Here is a 16,689-nt window from a genome sequence, read left to right on the forward strand (position 1 = left end):
TAAGAAGATAGTTGGAAAGTATTAAGAATTACCTGTGTATTGTATGAAAAGCCAAATGTAAGTATTTCTGTGTTGTGACAGCCTGTAGTGGTGTTTGCCCTTTGCTTTCTCACTTTGTATATTTGTTGTTTGTTTTACTTTAGATGAATTGTTGTAATTTGTATTTGAACAATAAAACTCTTTGAAAATTGAAAATTCGTTCACCCAGACCCACCATGGCGACAACGACTGCTAACATGACAGGTTCCAGGAGGAATGCTGTGCGCTTTGAGATGCAAGGGAATTGTGAAATGGACCGACTACAGTTCAGCAGGATTGTTATCCAGAAAGAGTTGGGATACTCGCCGACGCAGATCGACTATATCTTTGGCTTTCCGGGAAAGAAAAGTTATGAGGTGATTTTTGCCACTAGTACTTTCTACGAATCATGTCTGAATAAGTATAATAGACTCAAACAAAAAAGGCCTCAGCTGGAGAATATCAAAATGACACCGTTATCTGGTAGAGAGCCCAAAGCTGTGACAATGATTATGCACTCTGAATATGTGAGAGTGGAAGACATTAAGACCTGGTTGTCTTTCAAATGTATGGTGAAAAAGCTCCAGCCGATCCAGGAGAGAAGGACAACCGCTGCCCAAGCGAAAACCTGTAGTGATGCCATATGTATCAGGAGTATCGGAACAGTTGAGACGCATTTTTTCTAAACACCGCGTCTCTGTGGTCTTTAAAAACCAAAATACACTGCGCCAAAAATTGGTCCACCCCAAGGATCGGGTCCCCCGACACAAACAGAGTAACATAGTGTACGCTGTTAAGTGCCAGGAGGATTGCCAGGATTTATACATCGGGGAAACCAAACAACCTCTGGCGAAGCGGATGGCACAACACAGAAGAGTTACCTCATCAGGCCAGGACTCTGCAGTCTATTTACACCTACAGGCCAGTGGACACTCTTTCAAGGATGAGGATGTACACATCCTGGACAGGGAAGAACGCTGGTTTGAGCGTGGAGTCAAGGAGGCCATTTACGTGAAAAGGGAAAGACCATCTCTGAATCGAGGAGGGGGCCTAAGGGTACATCTTTCGCCATCTTACAATGCTGTGATTGCAGCCATTCCCCAACTCTCTGTGAATGGTACTCATGGCCATTGATCCGTGTTCTTTGATCAGTGGGTTTTGGTCGGTGATTGTCGATCAATGGTCATGGGAATTTGCATAATTATGATTAAGGAACTGACCTCACAGCCCATTGTTCCTTCAGTGGGCTGGTTTCAGTCATTATGCAAATGTACTGTTTATAAGGGTTGGGGAAACCTGCAGTCAGCTGAGACTGAAGAAGTCACTTGGATGAGTGATGAAACGTTTCTCCCGCAAAACGCTACATCCAGATGAACAGATTCAACTTTTGGAGATTTACTTTCCTGGATAATTGAGAATGCATCAAGACTTGTCTTGAATGCATCAAGACAAGATATGGTGGAAAAAATAAATAACATTTTTAGGGATTTCTATGAAACTTTATATACACCACAAATAAACCCATCTAAAAACGAAATTGATCAATTTCTCGACAACATAACTCTTCCAAAATTATTAGACACCCAAGCAATGGCACTGGATTCGCCACTGACGCCAGGTGAACTCCAGGAAGCTCTGATAAGTATGCCCAATAATAAGGCTCCAGGTCCAGATGGTTTTCCAACAGATTTTTACAAAGAATTCTGGACAATTCTGGCACCAGTTTTTCACAGGATGTTGCAGGAAATCAAAGAAAATGGTAGACTACCACCAAATATGAACTCTGCAAATATCAGTCTCTTACAAAAACCAGGCAAAGACCCTGTATATCCCTCAAGCTATCGTCCAATATCCCTTATTAATGTAGACCTTAAAATAATCTGCAAAGCTCTCTCAAAGAGATTAGAGAAAATAACCCCCCTTTTAATTCATCCTGACCAAACTGGTTTTATAAAAGGTAGGCACTCATCAACAAATACACGTAGATTACTTAATTTAATAGACTACTCATGCAGTAAAAACACTGAAACCATAATATTTTCTTTAGATGCAGAAAAAGCATTTGACAGAGTTAACTGGAAATTTCTATTTGCAACTTTACATAAATTTGGTTTCGGACCCTGTTTCATAAACTGGTTAAAAATATTATATAACTCCCCAACAGCTTGTGTCAGAACAAATGACCAAACATCCTCCCGCTTCTCTCTTCTGAGGGGCACCAGACAGGGATGCCCACTCTCCCCTTCACTGTTTGCAATTTTTATTGAGCCATTAGCAGCAGCAATTAGACAGGCTACAACAATTAAGGGCATAAAATGTAAGAATATAGAACATAAAATCAGCCTTTATGCAGATGATGTGTTACTTTTTCTCCAAAACTCACAAACCAATATCTCTGGGGTAATTGCATTGATATATTCCTTCTCAAGTGTCTCAGATTATTCAATTAACTGGTCGAAATCAACAGTTCTTCCGATTAATTGCTCCTTCCATAATTCTTCTCCTTCCCCACTGCAATGTGGAAATATAAAATATTTAGGTATTAATGTCTCTCCTAAACTTTCAGAATTAACTAAATTAAACCACATCCCACTTTTAAAGACAGTAGAAGGCGACCTGGCTAGATGGAAATCTTTACCCATATCACTCATGGGAAGGGTCGCCGCTATAAAAATGATGATCTTGCCAAAAATAAACTATTTATTTTCAATGATCCCAAATAAGCCATCACAAGATTGGTTCAGATCTCTAGACTCGTACATTTCTAAATTCCTTTGGAAAGATAAACCCCCACGTATCAGCTTAAAAACACTACAAAGGACCAAGGATAAAGGAGGATTAGATCTGCCTAACTTTAATCACTATTTTTTAGCCAACAGGCTTCAGTTCATCTCTAGATGGTTTAAACACACCTTCTTAGATGAACCTTGGATAGATGTAGAACAGGCACTATGTAATAACCTAGAAATTTCAGACCTACCATTTATCAGCTCAAACATCAAACGACATGAATGCTTTAAAAGCATTAATATTAGCTCTTCTCTGACAGCATGGTGGGAGTTTCTAAAAATGACAGAGTCTTCATTAATCCCATGCAAACGTACACCTATCTGGAACAACCCGGACATATTACAAAACAATAATATGATAAACTTTTCAGATTGGAGTTGCAAAGGAATTAAATACTTGGAACATATATTGGAAGGAACAGACTTTATTTCGTTTGACAGACTAGTTATACAATATGGGATCAACAAGAAACGATTTTTGGAATATCAACAAATTAAATCCATAGTAAAAAAGAAATTTAATCCCAGTGAAGCTGAATTACAAACACCACCAAGTGTGGTACAATTTCTTAGTCTAAAACCCCCCAAATTATTGTCTAAAATATACAGAACACTTTCTAAAATAGATGAATCAATATCCCTTCCTATTGCAAAATGGGAAGCAGATTTATCAATCAACTTAGACCCAAACCTTTGGTCTCAGATATGCTTAAAAACCTTTCAATGGATCAGAAATCCCAGTTTGCAATTAATACAATACAAAATATTACACAGAGTGCACTATACTGGTCATAGGATGTTCAAGATGGGCTATACGCCTTCCAACAACTGCTCACACTGCACAGCAAATACACCGGACAATTACATCCACGCTCTTTGGTTCTGTCCACCAGTTCAGAAATTTTGGCGTGAGATATGTGAAGACTTATCAAAGTGTCTGAAATGTAACATTCCAGCCTCCCCTTTAGTATGCTTGCTGGGCAACTTGGATGAGGTCACTGCAGAAATAAACACAGCCCACATTGTTTTTACGGCCCTATGCATTGCCAAGAAAATGGTCCTCATTAACTGGAAAAATAAAAATAATCTTAATTCTAACCAATATAAAAACCATCTAATAGATCACATTAGTCTTGATACAACCTCTGCCATCACATTTGATCAATCCCTTTGGGCTCCTTTGATCGGCTTCATCACCTAGTGGGGGTGGGGGGTCATGGTTTGGTCCTGCCTTCGCTATTGTGGTTGATGTGGGGGTAGGGACGGCCTTAGGGCGTCTGGGGAGTCCCTAGGGACGTTTCCCTGGAGGGCCTAACCTGGGGGCTGTGGCCATGACCTGGTTAGAAGCTCTGGGGCTCTTGGATGGTGTTTTCCTTGTGGCTGCGTACAGCGGAGATGGGGGAGGGTCTGTGCTGGCGGACGTTGGTTACTGGCCTGGTAGCCTGGCTGCCCCTGGGAGGGTCCGGGACGGGCGTGGAGGCTTGGGGGTCTGGGGGTGCTCCGCCCCCCGGTCTGGGGTGCTGGCCGGGCCTTGGGGGCTTGGGTCCTGGCTGTTGTGTCGCCGGAGCAGTGGGCGGGTGGGTGCGGGGGGGCTCAGCCCCAGTGCAGGGGACCTCTGGTGCATCGGCCCAACTAGGGGGCTCTCTAACTGGTGGGGAGGTTGTTACATCTTTGCAGGTGGTCTCCTCACTACAGGAGCTCACTCTGCAGGTGGGGGGAGAGATATAGGAGAGGGGGAGAATGAACTCAACCTGGGTGTCTATTGTCTTGTGTAGTTTGGGAGATGATTGGATGATGGGGTGGGTGCAGTTTTCTCTGGGGTGGAGTCGGGTGGGCTGCCCCGTGGGGCTGGGCAGTGCTGCTACTGCGGGCCCCGGTCCGGATGGGCCTGGGCCTCCTTGCCCTGGTGGGTTCCAGAGCGTGGGGGTGCCTACTGGGGTCAGCGGGGGAGCTGGCCCCAGGGAGGGGCCGCTTGCCCCTCCCTTTCTTCCCTCCCCATCCTCAGCTGCCTCCCTATTCCCGCTCTACCACACCCACCCACACACGCAGGGCTTGGGGTGCAGGTATGTCACCAGGGTGCAGGGGAGGCACTCCCCCTCTGTCCCCTTCTGGCCGCCTGTGCCTCAATTTTATTCTGCAACCTAGACATCCACATTACTCACACTCTCACATAACACATACATATAGGGCCTTGGGGGTGGGCACGTTTTACAGCATCCAGAGGATGGTCGTTGTACTCCAACCCACCTCTGGCGCTGGTGCCCTACCCTCAATTTTAAATGCATTTAGACACTGAGGGTTTTCGGGAGGAGCCGTGCTGCTCTCTGAGAGGAAGCTAGTACCATGCTCTCCTGAGTTTTAAATGCACTTTAGAACAGCACACAAAAACATTACATATGAGCGGGCGTAGGGAGGTTTGAGGTCTTCACTCACCCCGGTTCTGTTAGCCGTCAGGGCTGGGGGGCTGGGAGGAGGTGCTGGCCGTCAGACTGGGGTCTGGGATGCGGGGCCTCCCTGCTACTGCAGATAAGGAGGTGGTCCGCTTGCCTCCACCCCAGAGAGAAGGGTTACATCTCCTGGGTCTAGGTGCGGCTTGCCCCTCTGGGGGCGGGGGTACCTGGACCTGGGATATAGAGTATGTTTGGGGAGTGCGACTGTCTGTGCAGTGTCTATTTGTGTCTGTCTACACGTTGGGTGAGTGCCAAGTATTTGGTTGTGCATATGGGGGTGGGAATGCACGTCTGTGTCCGCGTGTGCCTGTTTGTCTGTGTCTATATGTCAGGTTGGGTCTTAGACTCAACCTCTCTGGGTACATCTCAGGCCCTCTAAAGTACGGAGGCCTATCTCCCCTCACCACACTCCCTGCCGGTGGCTGATGCCCTTAGACGTTGGTGTGTTGGTGGTCCTTGTCATCTGGGGCTGGGCGCTCATGCATGTACCGGCTCACTCCTGGTGACCGATTGGCGGGGCCGGGCGCCTGTGGCCCGGCTGGGCTCCTTCCGGGGGGTGGGATGCCCTCAGACCTCTGGCCTCTGGGCCTGAAGCTCGGTCCTCTCTGGCACAGCTGGCTGCCGGCGGAGCCCGCGGGCACGCCACTGCAACCCCCTCTGGCCTCTGCTCCGTAGCTGCGGGGTGACCTCTCGTTTGGGGCTCTACTCAGCTCTTCCCAGGAGGGTGGCACGGTTCCCCCCCCCTTTGGTGGTCCTCCTCGGGTCCTTGTACTCTGGGGCCTCTGGATATCTGGGGCCTGGATCTCCTCCATACCTGCTTCATACCCTGGTGGACGGGGCTATGGCTCCCCACACTCCCTAGCAGATCGTTACATGGAGAAACCTTTGGAATACAAGCATGCTGATCCACACAGGTATGCACACAGGTGTACACACGGGTGTTCACAGACGCGGACTACACCTTTCTTGGCTGCTGCCTCAAAGCACATTGTGCGCTGTCTATCTTGTGTGCTGCACAATATCGTTTATTATTTAGTATCTACTGTTATCTACTGCTAGCTAGTTTATTGTGATGGTGCTGTTTTTATTATGTTGCTCTTTGTTGTTTGCTTTCTCTTCTGTTTTTTTTCTCCATACAGGTGATCCAGGCGTTTTGTTTGTTTGTTTGTTTGTTTGTTTTTTCCTTTCTTCCCCCCCTTCTCACCGTCTCTTCTCCCCTTTGGTTTTCTTTCTCTCCCTCTCTTTCTTTCATTCTTTCTCCCTGTCCTATCCCCCAGTCACGTCTGTCCCGTTTGTAGCAACCGAAAATAAAATAAATACATAATTATAATAAAGGTCAATCAAATGGACCAATATGGCAAGGCCATGATGATCCACTTGGTAAAATAAATCCGCTTGGCATCTTTCTTGGCCTTAAGACAACAATTCTGATGGCTAAAGATCCAAACGGGACACAAGAAAAAAAAAAAAAAAAAAAAAAAAAAAAAAAAGACAATATATGGTGAAAAGGGTAAGGGAAATGTAATCTTTGTGGGGGTGAAGGACATACCTTTAGGGCATGCCCCCAATCCTACGCAAATAAAGTGAAAAGACCTCATCAACAGCAATTAGAGGAGATGCCAAGTTTAATTGGAGGAAGTCTGCCAGCTGTTGAAGATGTAATTAACAATCAAGTCAACGAGTTCCAGCAGGAAGAGGTTGAGGATCAAACAACCTTCAGCTGGGGTGCCCCCCTCCCCCTCCCAAGTGATTACCAATGAGGACTTAACGACGGAGGAGAAGGAAGTATTTCAAATAGAAACGGAGCCTAAGACACAGGAGATCCAGGAGGAGATGGCCGCGCTCTCAGGTACTCATACCATTTCACAGCCGTCGACATCCCAAGAGTGCCGAGACATGCTTGATTACATGTTTTCGGAGATTTCAACGTTGCAATCAAACCAAACTATCACCCTAGAAGAGGGAGGTTTTTCATTACCAGCTTGTGACATTGAAGATAACATAACCATTCTTCCCGAATTGTCACCACAAGTAAACGTAAGTGTAGCGCTGATGTAACCCATGGTTATTTTATTGCCAATTGTATTCTGTTTTTATTCTAATTTGAAATGTTACTGTTTTGTTAAATGCTGAGTTTTCCCATGTACCGTGAATGCACCATAGCGTGTGCGTGGTGACTTTCTTTCACTGCATCCGCCTGCACGGAGCTAGATGAGCAAAGCTGTGTGGATATTCAGTCCTGTAACGTGTTGCGCTACGGAATTAATGTTTTCTTTGAAGAATATCCTGGTGAGTCTCACACTTGCAGTTTAAGTTGTGATTCACAGTCCAGTTTCTGAGTATAAAACCAGTCAGGATACTATGCTTGTCGGAAATGTGATATTTGTCTTAGAACCTGCTAACGATTGCTTAGCTGTGTTAGCCTGTGGAAAGTATGCTAGCGTACCCACATGTGCTCCCTGGGCTAATGCGCTTACATGTGAAGTTTTAGCTAACACACCACGGAGACACTTTTCATGCTTCATGATTTGCAGTGAAATGTATTTTTGTTGTTGATAAATTGTTATTGGTCAATAAGAACTGTATAGATGTGTGATGTGTGAGGAAAAAAGGGGATAATACTAGAGAAACACCTTTTATTTTACAAGTGAAGTGATTGCACTGCACGTTGTGTGCAGGCTGGGTTTTTTTATGTGGTAGAAATCTGCTGCAAGGACTGAGCGGTGCCATCTAAGGACTGGATGCCACTGGAGGTGCCTAGAAAGGACGTTCTCAATCTGAAGGCCACCTGTTTCCTTGGAGGGTGGTAGGATACAACGATTTGCAATTTTTTTTTTTTTTTGGATTAACGCTTTTTTTGAGATCTCAGGACGCTTTATGTTGTTACTTTTTCTTTTTTTGGGTCAGATCTGATTCCACTTAACAAAAAAACCTGATGCATCAAAAAGCAAACCAGTGACTAAAGACAATTAACACTTACTAAGAACACTGAATACTAAGTGCACTGAACTGAAATGGACAGCCTACCTAATACATTTATGGACACTTTAAGTGATATATTGTACATTGTTGAGATTTACATGTTTGAAATGATCTAAATGTTTTGTCCATGTCTATGTTTTGGACCATTTAAATGTTGAATACACTCAAATCACTTTTCTCCCTTTAAGTTGTTGTCAGTGTCTCATTCTGAGTGGAGGGATATTCCTTCTTTAAGTTGAGTTACCACTGCCAGTCTCCTTACGATCCTAACTGAACCCAACAAGAGTAGATTCTCAAATATTGTTTTTTTCCTTGACTTTGTATGACAGATTACTGTGGATTTGACTGATTTTGGACTACTCAGTTAAAAAGGGTGATACTGACATCACAAAAGCGACAGATAAACACTTCAACGGAGTCTTCTGAACTTGGATTCAGAAAGTCAGGACCAAATAGACTCCTTGTCAATACCCGTACTTGAAGTACAAAGCCTGATATCTGCCCAGGGAGTTGTTCAGGAAAGTCAGCAGGAAAGTAATGATGTGAGCGCTCCGATTACGGTATGGCTCCCACGGAAGAAGAAAAAGAAGAAGGTAAAACCATAGCAAGAGACTTTATTAATAAAAGCCAGAGTGTAAAGATTCCCCCTATTTAGTAATAACATAAACTCTTTTCATGTATCGACGATCAATACAAGAGGGTTGAACGATGCAGTGAAGTGTCAATCTGTCTTTAATGTATTACATGAAACGGGTGGGGACATTTGTCTTCTTCAAGAATGTGCCCTTCCCTTTATGGACAACTACACAAAGTTTGCAAAACGATGGACATATGGCCAATCCTTTTGGTCAGGGGATAACCAAAATCGGATGTGTGGTGTAGGTTTTTTGATTAATAATAAAACTATTAATATAGAAAATGTGGAGGTAGTGGTGGACGGAAGAGCTTTATGTATAGATGCAGAAAAAAATGGGAGTAAACTCAGGATTATCAATGTCTATGGACATACAGAGTTGAAAGAACGGACGGCATTATTTCAAATATTACAACCTTTTCTTTGTAATAGAAGACAGATAATAATGGGTGGGGATTTTAACTGTACACCGGAAATGAGTGGAATACAGGGAACGGCTTCAACAGTTAAGAAAGATTCAAGTACTTGTGCATTAGATAATTTGATCAAAGACGGTAATTTGAAAGACGTGTTTAGATTTCTTAACCCGTCAGACCCTGGATATACCTGGTCTAATAATAAATCCTCTTCTCAGATTGATTTTTTGTTTGCAAGTGAAGGCTTAATACCCCTGTCATGTAAAGTGGAACCGGTATCTTTTTCTGATCACCATAAGGTCATGTGTGGATTTAGTATTCAATCTTCTTTTCAGTCGGCCCCAGGGCCATGGAAACTAAACCTGAATCTACTGAAGGATGGGAAGGTTATGGGAAGGTATAAACTTAAATTACAACAATGGGTCTCCCTACAACCACTATATGAATCTTTAGGGGAATGGTGGGAGAGTATAAAGATTAGGACCCAAGTATTTTTTAGTCTTGAAGGGAAAAGGCGGGCAAAGAGGAGACAAAGGTTATTGAGAAAGCAAGAAAAATTACAAAAGTTTTACAACCTCCTGAATTTGGGCTTTGATGTGAGTGAAGAGATTATGAATCTGAAAAAAGAAATGATGGTAGTTTTAAATGAGAAAAGCAAGGGAGTATTAATACGGAGTAGGGTAAAACGTGGAAGAAAATGAAAAATGTACGAGATATTTTTTTAAAAATTGTATAAATCTAAACCTGCTATTGACAGCCTGATTAATGAAGAAGGGAAAGAAGTGAAAAGTACCCAAGAAATTTTAAAGGTAGTACATTCCTTTTATACCAACTTGTACAAAGAACAAAGTATTGATGAGGCGATTGTAGAATCCTTTATCTCTAAGTTAACACAAAAATTGAATCCAGAAGATAGTATAAATTTAGATGAAGTTTTAACACAAGAGGAAATCACCAGAGCTATGGAAAGTATAAAAGATAACAAGTCACCAGGTATGGATGGCTTACCTAAGGAATATTATCAGCTCTTTTGGGAACAACTTAGCTCTTCGTTGTGCAAGGTTTATAAAGAAGCGTGGGTTAAAGGTGTATGGTCAACGTCCATGAATACAGGAGTGATTTCCCTGTTATGGAAAAAGGGTTCAAAAAAAGATTTGAGAAATTGGAGACCCCTGACATTGTTAGGGGTAGATATTAAGATTTTAGCAACATCCCTTTTTTTTCATTTGCAGAGAGTAGTGCCTAAGTTAGTTGGAGTGGAACAAACATGTGGGATACAAGGACGTAAGATGACGGATAGTTTAGTGATTATAAGGGATAGCTACCTTTATAGCCATGAGCGGAATATCCCCCTTTGTGGGTTAAGCTTGGATTTAGAAAAAGCCTTTGACAATGTCAGTCATGCCTTTCTGATGAAAGTCCTAGATAAATTAGGATTTGGAGAAGTTTTTCAGAGATGGATTTGTGTGTTGTATTCTGGTTGTAGTAGTGTTGTGAATGTGAATGGTGTATAGACTACTACAGTTGCAGTGAAAGCAGGAGTAAGGCAAGGATGCCCGTTATCTCCTACGTTATTTATATTGGTGATGGAGCCATTAGCGTGTGTATTAAGAGCTAATGAGCTAATTAAAGGGTTGACCCCACCGGGTAGCGGAGGGTTGGAAATTAAATTTTCTATGTATATGGATGATATAACTCTTCTGCTTACGGACAATAAGTCGATTGAAGTAAGTTTGGCAGTTTGTGAAGCCTTTTCAGCAGCCTCAGGGATGAAAATTAATAAAGAGAAGAGTAAGGTGATTTATTTTAAGTGGCGGGAGATTAAAGAAAAAAGGGGATTGCAAGGAAAATCAGAAACGTTGAAAATTTTAGGGGTAGAAATAGGAGAAAATATGCAAATTAAGAATTGGAATTCAAAATTACAAAAAATACAAGGGAAACTGTTGAACTGGAAAGATAGGGAACTCTCCTTTATGGGTAAGGTTCTGGTGTTTATTTGTTCTTTTTGTTTGGTTTTTTTTTGCCTGTCCCGTTTGGCTCTTTTGCCATCAGAATTATTGTCTAAAGGCGAAGAAAGATGCCCAACGGATTTACTTTACCAAATGGACCATCCCAGCCTTGCCGTAATGGTCTATTTGATTCACCTTTTATTGTTTATTTTATTTTTTATTTTCACTTGCTAGATACGGGACAGACGTGAATGAGGAAAAGAAAAGGGAGAAAGAAAGAGGGAAAAAAAATAGCAGAGAAAAGGGACAGGGATAAAGGTGTCTGTGAAGGTTCTCAGTCATCCAGGTCATCGTAGTCAAAGGAGCTTGCAAAGAAAAGCGTCTGGACTTCTTTAAGTTTACTTGAAGACGTTTCACCTCTCATCCGAGAAGCTTCTTCAGTTCTAAGGTCAAATGGTGGAGAGTCCCAGATATAAACCTAGTGGGAGTATCCCCCCACAGAGGGACAAAAGGACCCCCTGATGATCTTCTAATCGCCTGAGCCAAGGTGTGAAACTGGGTGTGGGTCCCAATCAGCCAGAGTTTCGGGTGTGTTCATTGTGAAACCTGGCCCCACCTTATCATGCGAATTCCTGAGGTCAGATGGCCCAGGATGTGAGTGGGCGTTCCTGGGCCATCTGACCTCCGCCCAGGAACGCCCACTCACATCCTGGGCCATCTGACCTCAGGAATTCGCATGATAAGGTGGGGCCAGGTTTCACAATGAACACACCCGAAACTCTGGCTGATTGGGACCCACACCCAGTTTCACACCTTGGCTCAGGCGATTAGAAGATCATCAGGGGGTCCTTTTGTCCCTCTGTGGGGGGATACTCCCACTAGGTTTATATCTGGGACTCTCCACCATTTGACCTTAGAACTGAAGAAGCTTCTCGGATGAGAGGTGAAACGTCTTCAAGTAAACTTAAAGAAGTCCAGACGCTTTTCTTTGCAAGCTCCTTTGACGACAGGGATAAAGGGCAAAAAACAAAAACCAACAAAATAAGCAGACAAAAATACATATATCAATCACCTGGATCACCTGTTGAGAAAGAAAAAAGAAAACAAGCATTTAACAAGGGATAAACAACATCATGATGATCTATGGGAATATAACAGTAAATACTAAGTGTTAAACATTATTGTGCAGCACGTAAGATCGACAGCGCACAGTGTGCTTTGAGGTAGGAGCCAAAAAGGGTGTAGTTTGTGTGTGTGAGCACCCGTGTGTACACCTGTGAGCATGAACGCGCTTGTTTTTAAAAGGTTCCTACATGTAATGATCTGTTAGAGGGTTTGGGGAGCCACAGCCCCATCTACCAGGGCATGAAGCAGGTATGGAGGAGATCAAAATTCCAGACATCCAGAGGCCCTCAGAACACAAGAGACCAAGGAAGACCAACGGAGGGGCAGCCGCGCCATTATCCCAGAAAGAGCTGAGGAGAGTCCCAGATGAGGGGTCACTCAGCAGCCACGGAGCATAAGCCAGGGGGGGGGTTTGCAGTGACATGCTCGGGAGCTCCGCCGGCAGCCAGCTGCGCCAGAGTGACCGAGCCCCAGGCCGAGAGGCCGAGGGCACCCCATCCTCGAAGTGGCCCGAGCGAGCCCCAGGCTCCAGGCCCCGATAAGCAGCCACCAAGGAGTGAGCCGGTGTGTACCTGGACGCCCATCGCCGGACACAAAGACCCACCAACTCACCGATGTCTGAGGGCGTCTGCCACTGGCAGGGGAAGTGGTGGGGGAGATAGGCCTTCATACCTTGGAGGGCCTGAGATGTCCCCAGAGAGGTGGTGTCTGATACCCAACCTGACATATGGACACAGACACACAGGCACACACAGATACAAACATCCATTCCCACCCTCATGCTCTCATATGCAATTACTCAACACTCACCCAACGTGGAGACAGACATAAAGAGACACTGTACACACAATCACACTCCCCAAGCGTACTCTAAGCCCCGGGTCTAGGTACCCTTGCCCCTGGAGGGGGAAACTGCACCCAGACCCAGGTGGTGTTACCCTTTTCCCTGCGGTGGGGAGATGCAGACCGCCCCGACTCCGCAGCAGCAGGGAGGCCCCACATTCCAGACCCCAGCCGGACGGCCAACTCCTCCTAGCCCTCCCGCTCCAGCAGGCCGCAGAGAACGGGGGTGTGAGAAGACTCCAAACCTCCCTCCGCCCGCTCATTTGTAGTGTTGATGCATGTGTGTTCTAAGGTGCATTTAAAACCCAGGAGGACATGGAGCTACCTGCCAGAGAGCAGCAGGTAAGCGCATAGCCCCTCCTGATAGGTGGGCAACGACGCCAGGGGTGAGGTGTACACCCTGATGGTAATTTGGAGTCCGTGTAGCGTGCCCACCCCCAAGATCCTATATGTATGTGTTATGAGAGTGTGAGTAATGTGTATGTCTATGTTGTGAGATAAAATTGAGGGACAGGCAGCCAGAAGGGGACGGGGGAGGCCTCCCCTGGACCCTGGTGACACACCTTTACCCCAAGGCCCTGCATGTGTGGGTGATTGTGGTGGAGCGGGAAGAGGGAGGCAGCTGGAGATGGGGGGGGGGAAGGAAGGGAGGGGCAAGTGACCCCTCCCTGGGGCCAGCTCCCCCGCTGACCCCAGTAGGCACCCCCATACTCTGCAACCCGCCAGGGAAAGGGGGCCCAGGCCCATCACAGCAGCGCCACCTGGCCCCACAGAGCCCGGGACAGCCCACCCGACCCCACCACAGAGAAAACTGCACCCACCCCGTCATCCACTCATCTTCCAGACTACACGAGACAATAGACACCCAGGCTGAGATCTTCCTCCACCTCTCCTGTATCTCCCCCTCCTGCAGAGTGAGTTCCTGAAGAGAGGAGAGCTCCTGCAAGATGTAACAACCTCCCCCACCAGTCGAAGAGCCCCCCAGGTGGCTCGATGCACTGGCTGGGCCACCATGCACCCACCTGCCCACAACCCCGGAAACACACCAACCAGGACCCAAGCCCCCGAGGCCCAGCCAGGGCCCCAGCCCGGAGACGGAGCACCCCGACAACCCTACGCCCGTCCCGGACCCACCCTGGGGCAGCGAGGCTACCAGGTCAGTAACCCACGTCCGTCAGCACAGACCCTCCCCTAGCCCCGCTGCACGCAGCCACAAGGAAACCGTCACCTAAGAGCCAACAGAGCCCTTAACAGGCCATGACCGCTACCCCGGGTTGAGCCCCCCAAGGAAGATGCTTCTGGGGAACCCCCCGACGCCCTAAGCCTGTCCCTACCCCCACACCAATCACAACAGCGAAGGTGGGACCAAACTATGACCCCCCCACTCCCACTAGGTGATGGAGCTGATCAAAGGAGCCCAGAGCAATTGATCTGATGTGGTGGCAGAGGCTGTATCAAGACTAATGTAATCTAATAGATAATTTCTATATTGGTTAGAATTAAGGTTATTTTTATTTTTCCAGTTCATGAGGACTGTTTTCTTGGTTATGCATAGGGCAGTGAAAACCATATGGGCTATATTCTTATCTGTAGTGACATTATCTAAGCTGCCCAACAAACACACTAAAGGGGAAGTTGGAATGTTACATTTCAGACACTTTGATAAGTCTTCACATATCTTGCGTCAAAACTTCAGAACTGGTGGACAGAACCAAAGAGCGTGGATATAATTGTCCGGTGAATTGGTTTGGCAGTGTGAGCAGTTGTTGGTAGACGTATAACCCATCTTGAACATCCGATGACCTGTATAGTGCACTCTATGTAGTATTTTGTATTGAATTAATTGAAGACTGGGATTTCTAATTAGATGAAAGGTTTTTAAGCAAATAATTGATAAATCCGCTTCCCATTTTGCAATAGGAAGTGATATTGATTCATCTGTTTTAGAAAGCATTCTGTAAATTTTGGAAAGTAATTTGGGGGTTTTAAGAGTAAGAAATTGAACCACACTTGGTGGTGTTTGTAGTTCAACTTGACCCGGTTTGAATTTCTTTTTACTATGGATTTAATTTGTTGATATTCTAAAAAGCTTTTCTTGTTGATACCATATTGTGTAACTAGTCTGTCAAATGGAATAGATTCTGTTCCTTCTAATATATGTTCTAAGTATTTGATTCCTTTACCACTCCAATCTGAAAAGTTTATCATATTATTGTTTTGTAATATGTCAGGGTTGTTCCTGATAGGTGTACGTTTGCATGGGATTAATGAAGACTCCGTCAATTTTAGAAACTCCCACCATGCTGTCAGACAAGAGCTGATGTTGACGCTTTTGAAGCATTCATGTCTTTGGACGTTTGAGCTGATAAATGGTAGATCTGAAATCTCTAGATTATTGCAAAGTGCTTGTTCTACATCTAGCCAAGGTTCATCTAAGAGAGTATGTTTTAGCCATCCTGAGATAAACTGAAGCCTGTTGGCTAAGAAGTAGTGCTGAAAGTTAGGTAGTTCTAATCCTCCTTTATCCTTGGTCTTTTGTAGTGTTTTTAAGCTAATAATTGGGGGTTTATTTTTCCAAAGGAATTTGGACATATATGAATCTAGAGACCTGAACCAATCTTGTGGCGGTTTAGTTGGGATCATTGAGAATAAATAATTTATTTTTGGTAAGACCATAATTTTTATAGCGGCAACCCTTCCCATGAGTGATATGGGTAGACATTTCCACCTAGCCAGATCACCTTCTACTTTCTTTAAAAGTGGGATATGGTTTAATTTAGTTAGATCTGCAAGCTTGGGGGAAACATTAATACCTAAATATTTTATATTTCCCGATTGCAGTGGTGTATAAGAAGAATTATGGAAGGAGCAATTATTCGGAAGGACTGTAGATTTTGACCAGTTAATTGAGTAGTCTGATATTCTTGCAAAAGAGTTTATCAATTCAATCACCCCAGAGATATTGGTTTGTGAGTTTTGGAGAAAAAGTAACACATCATCCGCATAAAGGCTGATTTTATGTTCCACGTTCTTGCATTTTATGCCCTTAATTACTGAATTCTGTCTAATTGCTGCTGCTAGTGGTTCAATAAAAATTGCAAACAGTGAAGGGGAGAGTGGGCATCCCTGCCTGGTGCCCTTCAGGAGACAGAAGCTGGAGGATTTTTGGTCATTTGTTTTGACACAAGCTGTTGGGGAATTATATAATATTTTTAACCAGTTAATGAAAGAGGATCCAAAACCAAATTTGTGTAAAGTTGCAAATATAAATTTCCAGTTAACTCTGTCAAATGCTTTTTCTGCATCTAAAGAAAATATTGTAGTTTCAAGGTTTTTACTGTATGAGTAGTCTATCAAATTAAGTAATCTGCGTGTATTTGTTGATGAGTGCCTACCTTTTATGAAACCAGTTTGGTCAGGATGAATTAAGAGGGGGGTTATTTTCTCTAGTCTGTTTGAGAGAGCTTTGCAGATTATTTTAAG

This window comes from Perissodus microlepis, chromosome 18, assembly GCF_051167445.1.
Source record: "Perissodus microlepis isolate ML-2025 ecotype Zambia chromosome 18, ASM5116744v1, whole genome shotgun sequence".
Lineage (NCBI taxonomy): Eukaryota > Metazoa > Chordata > Actinopteri > Cichliformes > Cichlidae > Perissodus > Perissodus microlepis.